The following is a 19,006-nucleotide window of genomic DNA, read 5'->3' on the forward strand; positions in this document are numbered from 1 at the left end:
AGCGTGCAACAGAATTTGGCCTTAATATACAAAGCCAATGACAGTTTTGAATCTTTGAGTAAAGATTTAACAGGAATGACTATGAAGGTATCTGAGTTTTTAACACCACCATTGAAAACCTCATAATATTATAAGATATATTTAAGAGGTATTGTATGCAATAGAAGAATTTTAAATGATTGAAATTCCATTCATCACATTCCAAATTTCAAATGCCTACTCACCATTCGGCAGCCTTTTATTGAACAGGCTCTATGAAGACTGTTCCAGACACTTGGCCAACCCCCTGCCTATATAGAGCCTGCACACTAGTAGAGGAGCCAGACAATAAAAATAATAAAACCATGTAAAATACTAGAAAATGACAAGCACAAAGTGTTGAGAGCCACAGGAGGGATATGAGCAATGGAATGAGGACAGAGAGTGATAGAGAATCTTACAGTTTTAAAAAGGTTGTGGAAAAAGGCCGCACTGAGGTCATTGTCATTTAAGCAAAGACTTGAGAGAAACTAGGGAGTAAACTAAGAGGACTGAGGACAGGGAGAGAAGACCCGTCCTGACAGCAGGAAGTGCACAGGTGGAAGGAGCTTACTGTGTTGGAGGAACAGCAGAAACTCTGGACAGGGTCTGGAAAGAGGTGCCATGGATAACAGCCACTGAAATGTCTTGAGCTTTTGCCATGAAGCGGGGAGCCACTGAAGGATCCTGAACAGAGGGCTGACATCAGAAGGGTCACTGTGGCTGCTGCGTACAGAATAAACTGGGGGTCCAACAGCTAAAGCAGGGAGGCCTGACAGGAAACTGCTGAAGTTCTAGAGAGAGGATACGGCTTAGACCAGGGTGGTAAAGTCAAAAAAGCAAGAATTAATAAGATTCTGAGTGTATCTGGAAGATATATACAACAGGATTTGCAGAAGGATTGGATGTAAAATGTGAACAAAAGAGACAAGTTCAGAGATAACTAAATTTTGCCCCCGAGAGCTGATAACTATGCCTGGAACAACTTTGGGGGGAAAGATCAGGTTTTGGTTTTGAACATGTTAAGTTTAAGATGTCAGCTAGATATTTAAGACTAGATGTTGGATAGAATACTACCTTGTGTTCAGGTAGGGGAGTACACTAGAGATACAAATTTGGGAGTTATCAACATGTAGATGACATTGAAGGCCATGACACTGGATCAAATCCCAGAAGTCTATGGACTGAGTCTGGGAACCTGTTCAACGGAGGTTATGTGAAAAAATTAGATAAATTTTCTAAAACACCCTTGTATATAATAAATTAACTTCCTTCCTATGCATCTAGAACAGTATTATTTTCTCTGGGGAAAAAAATGAGAAAACAGACCCTCAAATCACTTTCTGAGTTTTGTGGTTCAGATGAGAAGCCATGGTTGGGAAATGCTGATAGAGGTTTGAAGGAGTCAGGAAATGAAAAGAAAGCAGAAAGGGAAGTGAGAAGTGTCCGTCGAGGTGGAGAGAAATCCAGGACAGTGGAGACCTGGAAGGTTAGTGAAGAGGAGAAAGATGGAGAGTATCAAATACTGCTGGACAGGTCCCCCTGAGGTAAGACTTAGAATTTACAGCCAGATTGGCTATAAGGGGGCCTGGGACCTTTACCAGTCAGTGCTGTTCCAGAGGATGGTGATTGGACAAGGTTTAAGAGAGGATGAGAACGATGAACCTCCTCAGGAATAGTTATATAGCTATTCTAACTGAGTCTAAAACTTCCTGTTAGTCATTGTTCAAGTGCTCAGGTCAATCAGATTGAAGAATATTTTGAGTAGGCTTAGGTGTTAAGCACAATTCACAATAGCTAGACTGTGGAACCAACCCAGATGCCCTTCAATAGATGAATGGATAAAAAAAAAAAAAATGTGGCATTTATACACAATGGAGTATTACGCAGCACTAAAAAATGACAAAATCATGGAATTTGCAGGGAAATGGATGGCATTAGAGCAGATTTTGCTAAGTGAACTAGCCAATCCCTAAAAAACAAATGCCAAATGTCTTCTTTGATATAATGAGAGCAACTAAGAACAGAGCAGGGAGGAAGAACAGGAGGAAAAGATTAACATTAAACAGAGACATGAGGTGGGAAGGAAAGGGAGAGAAAAGGGAAATTGCATGAAAATGGAAGGAGACCCTCATTGTTACACAAAATTACATATAAGAGGTTGTGAGGGGAATGGGAAAATAAACAAGGAGAGAAATGAATTACAGTAGATGGGGTAGAGAGAGAAGATGGGAGGGGAGGGGAGGGGGGATAGTAGAGGATAGGAAAGGTAGCAGAATTCAACAGTTACTAATATGGCATTATGTAAAATTGTGGATGTGTAACCGATGTGATTCTGCAATCTGTATTTGGGGTAAAAATGGGAGTTCATAACCCACTTGAATCTAATGTATGAAATATGATATGTCAAGAGCTTTGTAATGTTTTGAACAACCAATAAAAAAAATTTAAAAAAAAGAAAATTATACCTATTTGTAAGAATTTGTCTATAAATAAAAACTTTTCAATATTGGCCAAGCAAACAAAACTTAAAATTGCATTGAATACTGAGGTTCCAACTGACATCCATAAATCCAAATTTCAAATATGTATGTCCAGTAATAGCCTTGTGAGTATTACAGATTAAAATGAAAATCAGTAGTTATTAGAAACATGAACCTGCAAAATAAATCCATGCTAATAAAATAGAACTTGTAGCTTAACACATTGAGCTATTACATAAGTTCATTGGCCAAAAATATTTAAAAATCACTGATACAATCCAGTCATTTCTATCGGTTTAAATCTCCTTATGCACGTTGCATATAGGGAGAGCTTCAAGTACCTGAGGGTTGGCAGATGACATCATAAAATATATTATTCTGCCCTCGTGATCCTGTAGTCTGGTCATATATTTTGAACAAATCACAGAAATTCTCTGATACCTTGTTTCTTTTTCCTGAAGAATAGGAATGATAGTTCTGGAAAGATTCATCAAGAAGCTGAGACAGGAGGATTGCGTGTTCCAAGCCAGCCTCAGAAAAAGCAAGGCGTTAAGCAACTCATGAGACCCTATCTCTAATTAAAATACAAAATAGGGCTGGGGATGTGGCTCCATGATTGAGCGTCCCTGAGTTCAATCCCCAGTAACCACTCCCCACCTCCACCAAAAAATAAAAAAAATGCTTTAGGAGCAAATGCAGTTTGTTCTCATTAGGGATAGTAAATGAAATATTAACACAGGACTAACTGGACCAGTTGGAAATTCTGAGATGTCTACTGACTTACACAGATGGCACAGCTGATTCAGGTGAGAGATAAAAAAGAATCTAAAATAATGGAAACTCAAAATATAATAGGCAGAGCTCCTACAAAGGACTTTTTTGGTGTGCTTGCTGCGGAGCTGATGCTTTCTCCCCACGGCCATCAGGTGCCTTTGGCATGATGTCATATCTGCAAGAGCAGCCTCCACATATGTACCATGTCATGCACACCTTCGCTTAACAGGGCTTCATCTCTTTCCCAGTTAGATCATCTACGAGTTTTAATGATTGAGGCGTGGATACTTGAGATTCTGTGGACTCCTTTGCTTTTCATTTTCAAGGCTTTCTAAAAAGAGCTGCAGAAATACCAAGAGCTCTGCAAAAGGCTGATCTAACTACATTTTCAGCCAGACTGCAAACTGCGATAAATGGAAATATTACAAGATAGTTTTCCTGAAATCTCTGTCAGAGCTGCTCCAGCAATTTCTTAGCTCCACATATGACCTCAAAACAGGGCAATCTCCTTTCCAAATCCATCTGCTTTTTTAGCTTTCATTCTAGTCTTACATTTAAATATGCAATTAAGTCAGACATAAGAGCCCCAGTGTCCCAGTAGTACGCAGATTTGCAAATATGAGTTATGATGGCCGCAGAATACATAAATCAGATGGTGAACTCAAATCACAAACCCTATACCCAAAGATTAAACTCCAAGAAACCCATTACTGGCAACATTCTACAATATATTTTCAGACTAGCTAAAAGGCAAATGCTTTATGTCGAAATGATCTGAAGCAAAGGCTGTGAGTAGGGTTGGCAAACATCAAGAAATTTATTTAATATTATCTCATACCTAGAAGCTTAAAATCCAGAATAACCTAGAATAAAGATCAAAGGAAAAAGTGGTTTCCAATGTTTAATGTAAAGAATGTGAGTCAAGAACTTCAAATTAATCTTTTATCCACTCAATCTGGTGTATTAGCAGACTCAGGAAGTTGCTGTAAACAGGCGGCTCTGCACAGCCAACTCCCGCCTGTGTGGAATTATGTGCACTAGCTACAGCCCAGCACACCACACTCTCCTGGGGACTACGGCATCCAAGAATTCATGCAGCCAGTGCTCTTGGAAATAAAAGTTTTAACCTTTCCCTTCCCAAGAGATATAAAACTCTCTCCTATGGTTGCTCATCCAGAGCTATTTTCTGGGCAAATGACCAGAGCAACACCCATTCAAAAAATCAGACATAAAGTTGCCAAGGAAATGAGAAGTTAGAGAGACAATATTGAGGAAAGGGGCCGTGTCGTGTTACGCCTTAATAGTCCTTGAAAATCTCTAGGAGACAGATTTAAATTTGGTTCAGACCCAGGATTCAATTTATTCTTTCCAAGGGGCAGAAAGTTAATCTTGGACAAGAGGAAGCTGGGAGGTTTAACCCAAAGAACACTAAAAGGTCAAAGTTTATTTAAGGGCTACTCCAAGAGCCCTCAGTTCTGGACAACACCCAACTTCTGGGACCTGCCTCAATTCTCCTCATACCACATACTCAGCTGCAGAACAACAGTTACCGTCTCAACCAGGGAACCCACAGGATGGGTTGGATATCACTGGTGTGCATGTGAATTACAAGGTTTCTATTTGGGGTTTTATTCCTGCTCAACTGTCCACCCTCAGAACTACAGAGCTACAATGGCCCTCATCTCACTTCTCCTGTGCCTTCTACCAGAAGCCCCTGTGGCAGAAATTTGTCATCTAAGATATCACTTCATCATAACATAAGCGAGAAGTTAACTCGAGAAGGAGGAAGAAAGGAAAGGAGGTTTGTTTAAAAGGAAAGATTAAACACAAAAACAAAAATTATGGGCATTCAAATAAGAAAGGAGGAAACCAAATTATCTTTGTTTGCAAACAACATGATTTTATAAAGAAAAGTTCAAAGGCTTCACCAAAAAAAAAAAAGTCAGAACTGATAAACAAATTCAGTAAGGTGACAGAGTACAAAATCAACATATAAAATTCAGAGCATTTTAATATATCAATACCAAATTTTCTGAGAAAAAAAATAAAGAAAGCAATATAGCTACATAAATTACAATAAAATACCCAGGGATAAATTTAACCAAGGAAATGAAAGATCTCTAAAAATAACAATTATAAAACACTAATGACGGCTGGGGATGTGGCTCAAGCGGTAGCGCGCTCGCCTGGCATGCGTGCGGCCCGGGTTCGATCCTCAGCACCACATACATACAAAGATGTTGTGTCCGCAGAAAACTAAAAAATAAATAAATAAATATTAAAAAAAAAAACACTAATGAAATAAATTTAACTGGACACACACACACATATGCACAGGAAAAAACATCCATGTTCATGAATTAAAGAATTAATATTGCAAAAATGTCCATACTATCCAAAGTGACCTATAAATTCAAAAATATCGAAGACAGCTTTCATGTAATTAGAAAAACACTCCTAAAATTTGTATGGAACTACTAAAGACCTCAAATAGCCAAAGCAATACTGATTCAAAAGAACAAAGCTGGAGGCTTTGTAATACTTGACTTCACAACATACTACAAAGCTGGAGTGACCAAAACAGCATGGCATGAACAGACTTGTAAGCCAATGGAAGAGATTAGGGAACCCAGAAATAAATCCATGTGTCTATAACCAAATGACTTTCAACAAAAGCAGCAAGAACATATGTTAGGTTATATTCCATGTATTATGATATGCCAGAATACATTCTACTGTCATGTACAACTAAAAAGAACAAATAAAAAAGAAGAAGAAATCACACACACACACACACACACACACACACACACACACAAAGAACATATATTAAAGAAAGGAAAAACATCTTCAATGAATGATGCTGGGAAAACGGGATATCCACATGCAGAAGAATGAAACTAAATTCCTACCTCTCACCATGTGGAAAACTCAACTCAAAGAATTAAATGGAAGACCCAAAACTATAAAACTACTAGAGGGAAACAGGGGAAATGCTTCGGGACATTGGTCTGGGCAAAGATGTTTTGGATATGACTCCAAATGCACAGGCAACACAAGAAAAAATTGACAAATGGTGTTATGCCAATCTAAAATGCTTCTGCAACAAAGGAAACAATCAACAGAATGAAGAAATAATGTATAGAATGAGAGAAAATATTCACAAACTTTTCATCTAACCAGGTACTAATATTCAGAATATATTAGGAACTCAATAGCAAATAATAATATTTTGATTTAAAAATTGATAAATTGCCTAAATAGACATTTGTCAAAAGAAGATACACAAATGATCGATAGGTATATGAAAAACATTTTCAACAGAAATAATCATCAGGGAAATGCAAATCAAAACCACAAATGAACAGCAAATCATCTCACCCTAGTTAGAATGGCTATTATTAAGAAGACAAAAAATAAATAAAAATATTAAAAAGAATACAGAGAAAGGGGACTTCTCCTACCCTGTTGGTAGGAATGTAAATTAGTATAGCCATTATGGGAAATAATATGGAGGTTCTTTAAAAAAAATTAGAAATAGAACTACCAAAGATCCAGCAGTTCCATACTAGGTATATATACCCAAAGATATAATACTTGTATGTCTAAGAGACATCTATATTCACATGTTTATTGCAGTACTATCCACAATAGCCAAGATGCAGAATCAACCTAGATGTCCATCAACAGATGAATGAATGAAGAAATATATATATATATATATAATGGAATATTATTAAACCATAAAGAATTAAATCCTATCATTTGCACCAAAATGAATGGAAATAAAGGATACCATGTTAAGTGAAATGAGTCAAGCACAGAAAGACAAATACTATATCTTCTCACTTACATGTGGAAGCTAAAAAGTTGATCTCATAGAAGAAGAGAGTAGAACAGTCATTATCAGTGCCTGAGAAGGGAGCAGGAGGGTAGAATGGAGAAAGAGTGGTAATGCATACAGGGAAGCAGGTGAATAGGAGGAACAATGTAAACGTCCTATAGGACAGTAGGATTACTATGGTTGACAATTGTGTATTTCAAAACAGCCAGTCGAAAGGATTTTGATATACCCTCCAAAAAATAATAAACGTTTGAGGCTATGCCAATTACTCTGATCTGATCATTATGCATTTTATACATGTATTGAAATGTCACACTGCATGCCATAAATATGTACATTAGCACATGTCAATTAAAATTTAATAATGTATATTTAAAATTTATCATGTGGTAGAATGGACTTTTCTGGCAGACCATTCTAGGAATTTTAACACATACATAGATTTTTGTAAACACTACCAGCAGGAGTATGGAACAGTCCAAGGGCTACAAGAAACTTCATACTGCTATCCTTTTGTGATCACCCCACCTCTGCAAACACTTATGTGTTCAAAACCAGATTATGAATATGTTGTTCCACATTTGCAAACTACTAATGCTATTGTTCAAAGCTTGAGACACAAGTATCTTGTTACTTTAACTCATTATAACAAAATTTATTCCAAATAAAGATTAATGTTTATGAGCACAAAACTATAAAAGATTAACTATTTGACCCTGCACATTTAATTTCAGCCAACATCAACCTGGAATCTGACAGCCCAGAAACTCAACCCTGTTCACAAAGACCTAGACCTTCTCTCCTTCTACATTCATCTTGCTCTTGAACGCCCTTTAATCAACCTCACATTTACAGTTAATAATGTATATATATGGCTGACCTAGTTCTGACTCACTGCTTCCTCTTGGATTGCATGAGCATGGATTGCACTCAATTCTGCCCCAGTCACTTCTGGATTCTCAAACTAATTAATTCATTTCGGCCAGTCTCCAGCCTTCAGCTTCAATTCCCAAGAAAGACCCATGAAGTCAACTCACTTTCTCACTCCAGCATGATCCCTCAGTAAGTGGCAGGTTCTGAAGATACACATCCCCAACTTGCAGTTCAATCATCTGAAATGTCTACATATACATTTCTGACATTTAGATGACCTCATAAAATACAAAATGTTAAGAATTTTAAAAGTTTAAAAGTTAATGTTACATATCTTTATATTATGATTATATATACCCATATATCTATGTATATATTTTGAAATAGATATATACATACATATACATAATTACCAGATTCATTAAATGAAATTAGACCACTACAGAAACAATACGTTTTGAACATTCACTGAGGTGGTCTTTTATGTTGAATCCTTTTTTTGAGTTTTATTTTATTTTTAATTGACAGATAGTAATTGAACATTTATGAGATACAACATGATGTCTCAATACATGTATAAATTGTATAATAATCAAATCAGGATATTATGCTGAAACCTTGAGAGTTTATTTTCAGCCAGGCACAGTGGCACATGCCTATAATCCCAGCAGCTAGGGAGGTTGAGGCTGGAGGAGCACAAGTTCAAGGCCATCATCAGCAACTTAGCAAGGGCCTAGGCAACTTAGTGAGACCCTGTCTTAAAGTAAAAAACAAAAAGAGCTGGGGATGTAGCTCAATGGTACAATACCCCTGGGTTCAATCCCCAGTACAAACAAAAAACAATAACAGTTTATTTTCAAAGTAATTCTTACTTAAGTATATCATCAACTTCTGGTATCAATCATCTTTTCTTTTCTTTTTTATATGTTTATTTTTTAGCTGTAGTTGGACACAATACCTTTATTTCACTTATTTATTTTTATGTGGTACTGAGGATCGAATCCAGGGTCTCGCACATGCGAGGCGAGCACTTTACCACTGAGCCACAACCCCAGCCCTTCATCTTTTCTTTCTTTTTTTTTTTTATTAGCTACACATGACCTTACAGTGCTATTGGCAATTCATACATTTGAATCAATTGGGGTATAATTTCTCATTTTTCTGAGTGTACAGGTTGCAGAATCACACTGGTCATACAGTCACCTATATACATACAGCAATAATAATGTCTGTTTTATTCTGCTGTCCTTCCTATCCCCCCTCCCCCTCCCCTCCCCTCCCATCACTTCTCTCTATCCAATCTAATGTGACACACTTTTTTTTTCTTTTTCTCCTCACAACATCATACATGTATTCTGCATAACAATGAGGTTCTCCTTCCATCTTCCGTGCAACTCCCCTTCTCCCTCCTTTTCCCTCCCACCTCTCTTCCCTATTTAGTGGTAATTTTCTTCTCATGCTCTTCCTCCATATCCCATTATGAGACACCTCCCTTATATCAGAGAAGACATTCAGCATTTGTTTTTTAGGGATTGGCTCACTTCACTTAGCATAATCTGCTCTAATGCCATCCATTTCCCTGCAAATGCCATGATCTTGTTATTTTTTAATACTGAGTAATATTCCATTGTGTATAAATGCCACATTTTTTAAATCCATTCATCTATTGAAGGGCATCTAGGTTGGTTCCACAGTTTAGCTATTGTGAATTGTGCTGCTATAAACATTGGTATGGCTGTGTCCCTGTAGTATGCTCTTTTTAGGTCTTTTGGGTATAGTCCGAGAAGGGGAATAGCTGGGTCAAATGGTGGCTCCATTCCCAGCTTTCCAAGGTATCTCCATACTGCTTTCCAAATTGGCTGCACCAATTTGCAGTCCCACCAGCAATGTATGAGTGTACCTTTTTCCCCACATCCTCGCCAGCACTTATTGTTGTTTGACTTCATAATGGCTGCCATTCTTATTGGAGTGAGATGGTATCTTAGAGTAGTTTTAATTTGAATTTCTCTGATTGCTAGAGATGGTGAGCATTTTTTCATGTATTTGTTGATTGATTGTATATTCTCTTCTGAGAAGTGTCTGTTCAGGTCCTTGGCTCATTTGTTGATTGGGTTATTTGTTTTTTTTTGTTGTTTAACTTTTTGAGTTCTTTGTATACTCTAGAGATTAGGGCTCTATCTGATGTGTGAAGGGTAAAAATTTGTTCCCAGGATGTAGGCTCCCCATTCACCTCACATATTATTTCTCTTGCTGAGAAAAAGCTTTTTAGTTTGAATTCGTCCCATTTGTTGATTCTTGGTTTTAACTCTTGTGCTATAGGTGTCTTATTAAGGAATTTGGGGCCTTCCCCCACGGGATGAAGATTAGGGCCAACTTTACAAAATTATATGACCAGAGAATTAATATATTTTCTTAATACTTGAATTAAAGGCTATTAAAATGTCACATTATTAAATTAACATTATTTATGTATTTTTAGGTTTATAAATCTCAATCAAATTTCCTAGGTCATCAATTTCTCAGATCCTCTAATGAAACAGAATTTTATGTAGAAATATGGCTTACTGCCTAGAATAAACTGTCCACTAGAAAAAATTAGAAAAAAAAAAAGAAAGAAATATGTCTTACTGATGTTTGAGACATAGTTAAGGTTTATACATCTGTTCCCTCTCTCAATGTTACTATCTTCTTTAACTATTATTAATTAATTAATTTCCAAACAAAAGAATAAAGAAAAATCCCATTGTAAAATTTATTGCGTAAACTTACAGCTTTTTTGCTCTTTAATCAGTTCCATAAATCAATAATGGGAAACATTTTTTCATTACAAATTTTTTAGAACAAACAAAAGAATACATGAACAGACATTTCTTCTTATGTGTTCCCTTCCTTCTTCATTAACTCATGATTGTGGCACTATTGCTGAAACTATCAATGCAAAGCATGCTTGTGATAGTGAAATGCTCACTAAATCAGAAGTAGAAATCCATCATGCCCATCTCTGATATGTTACTATTTTAACCTCCAGTTGGCAACGGCCAAAAAGAAGGGCTCTAGTCTGAATCTTAACTGTATGTATTAAATATCCAATATCAAAAGAATGTGCCTCTATGTCAAATAAGTCAAGTTCATTATATTTAATTTTTACAATACAAGTTTTTCATTGAGATAAATCTCTAAATTCAAAAGCTAAATAGAATAATCCTTTGAAAAGTTATTTTAGCAGATTAAAATAAAGTAACAAATTTTTAAAAATTACAGCCAACAGAATTTTCTACCTCTGAATAAGTATATTTTCATTTGTGCAACAATAAACAAATTTTTATTCACTTTAGTTCAGTATTTAATTTCTCTCAAATAGGCAATATTGGCCCCTAAATTATAGCCTCAATTGCTTAGATGGAGATACCTCATGGTCATGATACACTTTCAGGGAAAAATAATTTAATAAATATTGATACCTATTATCGTGATTTTGACCCTTCAAGTATCAGCCTCAATCTCCCTTCTCTTTCTCCCCCTTTCTTTCCCTGTCTCTGAATTCTTATTTTTCCCCTTTAAGACTTTTTGAAAAGACAAATGATTAGTATGCTAGTTGTCAGTGATTAAAATAATATTTAACATCCTTTTAATATCTATCTACATTTTTCAAAGTTGAGCCCTCCCCCTGGACAACTGCCGGTGTACACACACACACACAACTTTGAGGATAATTCAGGGTCCAAAGCATCTCTGAATGGACCTAGGTGTACAAAATGTCTCTGGTCCGGGGAGTATATCTTGCCCCGCAGCCAATCCCCACACAGTCAACCATTCAGCTCCCACCCAGCCCAAGGTCTGCCACCTCCACGGCCCTTCCTTCAGTCAATACTGCAGGGTCCAAATTAACTTGTGGCTCCCCTAGGAAGCCATCCCCAAATCCTTTGACTCACTTGGCTTTCCACCTTTTCTGGTTTCCTTAGATACACAGAGTCAAGTCTTAAAATTTAGTATTCAATTTCTCTTTAAATGATTCATACAAGTAAATCATGCCTTAAATGCTAAACCCCCCAAAACAGATCCAAGTACCTTACACCTCTGCAGTTTTCCCCACAGAACTTGGCATCGTGCCAGAAGCCCAATAAATATTTATTGAATAATCAAACCAACCTTCTGCTTCTCCTCAGGAGTGCTTCTGTCTCTCCACCCTACTTTGCCCCAGGACAAGGATGGGGCCAGGAACCACATCTCTAGGAGCAGCATCTGAACAATCATTCACCATTTTATTCAATCATTCAGCAAATATTTATTAAGCTCTTACTATGTGCACAGCTTTAAGCTAAGCACTGGGAAAACAAAAATGATAGATATGTAAGCAAATTATTTATGGTGTGCCACATGCAATAACAGAGATGCACATAAGGCAAAGGAGAAAAGAGTAGCCATCTGCCCAGAGATATTAGGAAAGTCAACACAGAGACCAGCATGGAATGGATGGTGAAAAATTACTATGGCCCCTGGAGTATAAAGGGAGCTGAGAGAAACCTGGGCAATGGCTCTGAGAGCTGAGGGTAAAGCTGCCAAGTCTGGAACTTTCTTTTGATAACTGAAGCTGCCACAGAAGAGAACACCTTTACAGAGAGGGCAGTTCTGTGGTGGTTGGGGTCACATGTTTATGGAGTTTCTGAAGGACAGTGGCACTTACTACCAGGCACAGCACGACCTCCCTGCAGACGAGTGAACTGTAGCAATTCATCACTCCTCCACCAAGAAGGCCCCCTTAGAGTGGTTAACCGGATACAGAAGTGTCTGTCTGAAATCCACACAGCACCTAGGAGAGTTCTGACCTGGACGGGGACACCTCTGCACTTCCTTTCCATTGCTCAGGCTTACTGGATTGAAGAATCGCTGCTTCTTCTTGGAGGATCATTTCATTTCCCCTCACTCCCAACTTCATACTTCAAGCTCTGAGACTATCCAGTGGAGGGTACTGAAGTAATCATCAGTTACTTTATATCATTTCTGTATCAATTTTTAAAATTCTTCCATCACCTGTTGAGCAATTTTTAAGTAAATTAACGTGGTTTCAATGAACTGCCCTGCTCCTGTGGAAGTCACTTACATGAGATTCCTTATTACACACCATCCAACCAAGGCACCTTAGTCAAATTTATAGAGGAACTCTAGAAGCATGGTGTTACAATAGTCAGAGTATGTGAAGCAACTCACAACACCACTCCTGTGGAGCAAGAGGCATCTGGGTTCTCAATTGGCCTTTTGATGAAGGTGCACCACTAGATTGTTAATGACTGGCTAAGACTTGCAAAAATTAAGTTTCATGAAGATCTGGTAGTTGTATTGCTGTCCACTGTGCTGCTGGCCTTGGAGCGCTCCAGTGCTTACTGCTCTGGCATTAATTGAAGATGGCATGAAATCTGAAGATGCAGCACAATTCTTAAGATGAAAAAAGTATAGAACTTTCAACAGCAGGCAACTATTTATCTGGAGAGTATCATCCTAAAATGCGGCTATGCTTCAAAGACTCCAACCATCCTAGAAACAACTGTTGCATTCAGTAAAACTCAGGTGCCTCATGCTGTTGCCTGGGAAGTGGAACTTGAGACAAGACCTAATTTGCAGTACATATTACCAATGTATTAGCATGCTGAATACGTCTTATGGAGTTTCAATGGGGTATTGGAAAGCAGTTTTACGGAGTCACAAGCTGACAGAAATTCATCCCCTTGTGTTAGAATTATGATCAACCTATATGGGACCCTTAGTACTCTTATAAGATTCATGCCGTTCAGCATTTAAAATGTGCTTATCATTTCTATCAACTGACCTTTACTGAAATCATGTAGTATTGGATTAATATCTTTAACTCTTTTTCCATGCCAGAATCTTATTAATATATAAGAAATTTAGAAAGATTAGATGCCAGAATACCCTGCACAATACTTGTACATTTTTAGTACAATACAAAATCAAAATCCCAGGAACTAAAACCACTCTAAGCCCTATGTGATGTATTCCTTCAATCATATCTAATATTGCAGGGCCAACATGGTTGGTTTTTTTGCTCACTTTATGCATGCCAGTATATATAGGTTTGCTTTTAAACATTGGGCTTTGGGGGGTTTTGTTTTAATTTTTAAAATTTTACCAAATCTTCTGGTGATTATTTAATGTTTCTGTAAGCTCTATTTTGGGGGGTGGGAGTACCAGGGATTGAACTCAGGGGCACTCAACCACTGAGCCACATCCCCAGCCCTGTTTTGTATTTTATTTAGAGACAGGGTCTCATTAAGTTGCTTAGCACCTCGCTTCTGCTGAGACTGGCTTTGAACTTGCAACCCTCCTGCCTCAGCCTCCAGAGCCACTGGAATTACAGGTATACACCACTGCACCCTGCTAAGTCTTTTTTTTTTTTTAATTCTGTGATGAGAAACTTCCATTTGGAAAACTAAGTTGTTACAGAAGCACATGGCTTTATATCTCCAGACCAAAAAAGCCTTCCAGTTAATTTAATGTTTGCACTTTCAGGTTCAACGTAGGGAAGGCCTGAAAAAAGAATGGGAGGGGGTTATTTTATTTTTAGTAAAACGTTGCCTTTGTCTCTTGCAGAATATGTTGAATATGCTCTTTAATTTTTAAAATACTTTTTAAGGTAGTGATGCTTTGTTATTATACCTAAAATAATTCTTTATTATTATTATTAATTTTATTATTAATTCTTACAATTTCCTTTATTATTATAACAAATTGTTTACCAGTTTTTTAAATTTACATATGCTTTCTTTTTTATATTGGTCATTTTTAGCTATATACACCTTTAGTGTACATTTTGACATAATCACAAAAGCATGAAATATAATCTGCTCTAATTCAGTCCCCAGTAATTCTCCTTTCCCTCCCCCCCTTTATCTGCCCCATTCCCTTCCTACTACTCTACTGATCTTTCTGCTATTTACATATAGTATTTTTACCAACTTTTTGTTTGAAGTGTGATTTTTTTCCCTTTGCTTCTCAATCTCTTGCAAAAAGAAAAAGAAAAAAGAAAAAAATTCATTCTGCTAATGAATTTAGCAGCCATCTAATATTTTATATACATTTTGAACTGTGTAACAATATTTGGATACTTGATAATTTTTTATTATGCAATTAAAATGGTGATATATACTAATGTTAGTTCAAGCATATATTATACTGTCTGGGAATGTGTGGTTATAGTTCTATGGGAGAAATAATTTGTCAGTGTTCACCAGCTTGTAAAAAAAAAAAAGAAAAAAAAAAAGAAATTACTATGCCTTTACTAGATGACCCAGAGTGGGAAATGCATCCTGGGAGGGGAAGAACAAAAACACAAATGAATGGAAATCACATGTCTCTTCTGCCCGCTGCTCACTGTCCCTGTTCAGCTCCAGATGAGCCTCCACTTCAGTAAAGCCAACTCACCTCTCCTTCAGGAGTATTCACTTGAAGTAGGGACTTGTTTTAAATAATTTACTAAGGTACACTGCCTAGCAAATGTGAACTTAAAAATACTAAGTAATCTAGCATTTTTAACTTGAAAATTCAACTCCAAATCTACAATTTGGAGGAAAAAAAAATACATGTGACTGACTCAACATTCATTTTATTGAATTTTTTAATTTTAAAGATGATTTTTTTAAATTTCAGAGAAGAGTTTTCTTTTTAGAAAAGATTAAAACAATTTTCATTTTAACAATCTGTCTTCAAAGAATAAAATAAATCAATAAAAATGGTTTGTAAGTTACTTATGCAATGTTTCCAATCCCATATCATTTACCTTTCCAAGTGAGTTTCAGTTTCTCTGTCTGGTGGCTTTATAAACCTCTCTTTGGGCTTTGACAAGCATGGAATCACTTTTACTGTGAAGTTCAATATCCTGCTCCCAAATCCAAATATGATTCGCATATTGCACCTTCAGTATTTTTAAAACAAAACAATCTGCTTGAAATTTTTTTAAAAATTACTTAGCTCCAGAATACTCAAAAGCATGACTTTTGATATCTGAAAATGGGGCTATTTTAAATAAATGCATGCAATAATCCTGCCTCAGGGTCATATTCCACCTTGTATTTTAAGAACTGAAATTACTTACACTGTTAAACTAATTTTACTTAAGAAATACTAATGGTATTAAAATGCATCATTAGTCTGGCTTTAAAAAAAAGAAGTTGAAAAAATTGTCAAGAACTAATGGTTTCAGAGGTGTCATTCTTGGCACTTCTTACTTTTTCTGAGACCTGAGCCCCTGATTACTTTTAAAGACGTGAAAATCCCCATTCTCTCTCCTCCTGACATATTCAAAGGAGATTTTATTCTGAGACCTTTGAGGATGCTTACAAATTTATAATAAAGACATAAAACTTCATGGATGGTGCTATATATACAGTGTTTTTGTTGTTAATCTCAGCTACACATAAACAGTCAACTAAACAAGAGGCACACGTTTCCCACATAAGTCATTTAAAACTATTTACAGTGTCTTATGAATTCCTTGGTTCAGATCTGGGCTTCTTTGTAGCCACTGGAGCTCTGGGATCCCAATGTTAAAAACAGCAAGAGAATGAAGACCTGGATCCTCATACCAGAATGGTGAGATAAGGATAATCAGGATAATATATTTGATTTGTATTGTGCATTAAACTTGTAAGAATTCCTTCCCAAGATTCATCTCATGATCATTCTAAACCTTCAACAAAGAAGTCTAGATTCCAGAAACAATATGCCCAAGGACATGTGGCTAGCTAATGGCATGACTAAATCAACACCCAGATCTTGCTGATACAGAAAGAAATTTCCATTATACTAGATATAGAATGAACAATCAATCTCTCTGTAAACTTTTCTCATTTTATTTTCTATTTGTTTTTAAATAGAGTCATTGATTTTTTTTTTTAAATATAGTATTTCAGGATCATTAGACATTCATTTTAAGTTTCCAGTTTTAAAAATTTATTAATCAGTCCAATATCAATTTCCTCTTTATTCAAAATTAATCCTACTGGAAGAAGCATAGTCCAAAGCAAATAAAGATTTTTTTTTAAATTCATTTCTCCTGTTTTTTTTTTAATGTCACTATGGAAGCACTTACTAAATGTCTCTCTGCACCAGCAAAAATTTCCTACTCATTTGGTGGGTCAGGATCCTCCAAGAAAGCACTATAATTGGTTTTCTTTTCAGGTTTCTGCAGAAAGCCTCCCAGAAAGATCTCAGGGATTAAAAGGTGCATGCAGCAAAAGTCAAATGATACTCCATATTTCTAATTATAAGACTCTATTGATCTCGAGAATACAGTATTAAATAAAGTCTTTTTAACTCTTTCAATAATGCACAAGAGATCCCTGAGAAGACCAGTAAAGGAATAATTTTTCCTGAATTCTCAATACTAAAAGAGCACTAGATTTCTTCCCTTCATGCATTCATTTGTTTATTTATTCACCCATTCATTCCATATGAAACCTGCGGTTGCCAGGGATTCAGTAATGCCAAGATAAAGTTTCTGCCTTGCAGAGCTTACATTCCAGAAGGAAAGAAGATCAGACAACAAACCCATAAGTAAGTAGGATCATTTATTCTTAAATATAATGAAATGATAAAGCAAGATAATGGAAGGGCATGCAATGAGGACAAGGGATAGAGGAGAAGCAGGAAATCCAATTGGGAAACAATTATGCTAGCCTAGGTAAGAGTTAAGTGAACAGAGGAAAAGCGGAGAGAATAGCACTTGCTGATGGACTGATGCCAAGCTCAAGGCTTTGCCTGAGCAAATGGGTAGGCTTCAGCTAAAACAGAGAAGTCTTAGAAGAAACAGGGCACAAAGGACATTGACGATTTCTTTATTGCTAAGCCATATTTAAGATGCCAAGAAAGATATGTTAAAAACAAACAAGACCAGACACTTGCATATACAATTCTGAACTCACAAGTCAGAACACAGCATTTAAAGTCTGGGGCCGGATGAATTCACTTGGGGACATATGTAATCAGAAGGGGCTAAAATCACAGCTTAGCCACATGTTAACTAACTAGGGCAAAGTCTAAGCTTTCTACAATTTTTTCTGGTAGGGCTGATATATATCCGAATGTGCTAGAAAATCTGCATATACTGCACAAACAAGTGTTATTATCAAATGTTGAGGAAATCGAAGAGCACAGGAAGAAAGAATCATTCAAACTAGGAATTAAAACTCAAATGTCCTGACCATGTTAATGGAATTCTAGTAACTTCCCTGGAAGTAAGTGTCATACAGGGAAATAAAGATGGGTGTCCCTACTGCTAGACCATTGAGAAGGGAAAAGATTCATTAACAAATGCAGCAACTGAAAATAAAACACCACTGGCAGCAATGATTATTTTCAGGGTTCAAGTTTCTAGAGAATGATTACTTTAACACCTGAATTTTATTATGAACACACATTGCTTTTGTTATTAGAAAAAAAAGCTACACAAAAAGATAATGGAATAAATATTTACAATGTCTGAAAATAACATTGATTTGGTACGACAAATGTATAGCAACTCATGAACCAGTTTTAATAAGCTCCAATATGAGACTTGGAATTACCAAAGGATGGATAAAGCTAGCCTGGTGGATGATTCTTGCTAAAGCCTAAACTAATGTGTACTGGTAAGGTTTAAAAAAAAGTAAAATATGAATTGATTAAATATTTTCAAATGTTTAAGTTTTAAAATATAATTATTCTGAAAACTTCACAAAGACTCCATATATTTACCTATTACATAGATGAAACTAACGAAGAAGAAGACACTTTTTTCCCAAATAAGTGTCTTTTTTTCCAACTGAATCCATAAAAAAATGTGTTTACGGCTAGAAGGGATTTTAAGAAGTAGCAGACAAACTAAGGACCACAAAATTACTGCTTTACTAACAAGATGAAAGAGGCAAGATCATTACCTGATCACATTCTTGCCATATTTTAGCTTATCCATATCTGCTTACCCTATTTATATTATAAATTTATCCAATTTAACTAATAATTC

The 19,006-nt window shown here is 36.3% G+C and overlaps 1 protein-coding gene and 1 pseudogene across 5 annotated transcripts in view; one reads left to right on the forward strand and one right to left on the reverse strand.

Moving 5' to 3' along the window:
• Rgl1 (ral guanine nucleotide dissociation stimulator like 1) overlaps positions 1-19,006 on the reverse strand; it is a 245,024-nt gene that overhangs the window by 181,315 nt on the left and 44,703 nt on the right. The gene's annotated exons all lie outside the window — the stretch shown is intronic.
• Positions 12,342-14,245, forward strand: LOC125618644 (annotated as a pseudogene).

This window comes from Marmota marmota, unplaced genomic scaffold (genome assembly GCF_001458135.2).
Source record: "Marmota marmota marmota unplaced genomic scaffold, marMar, whole genome shotgun sequence".
NCBI lineage: Eukaryota > Metazoa > Chordata > Mammalia > Rodentia > Sciuridae > Marmota > Marmota marmota.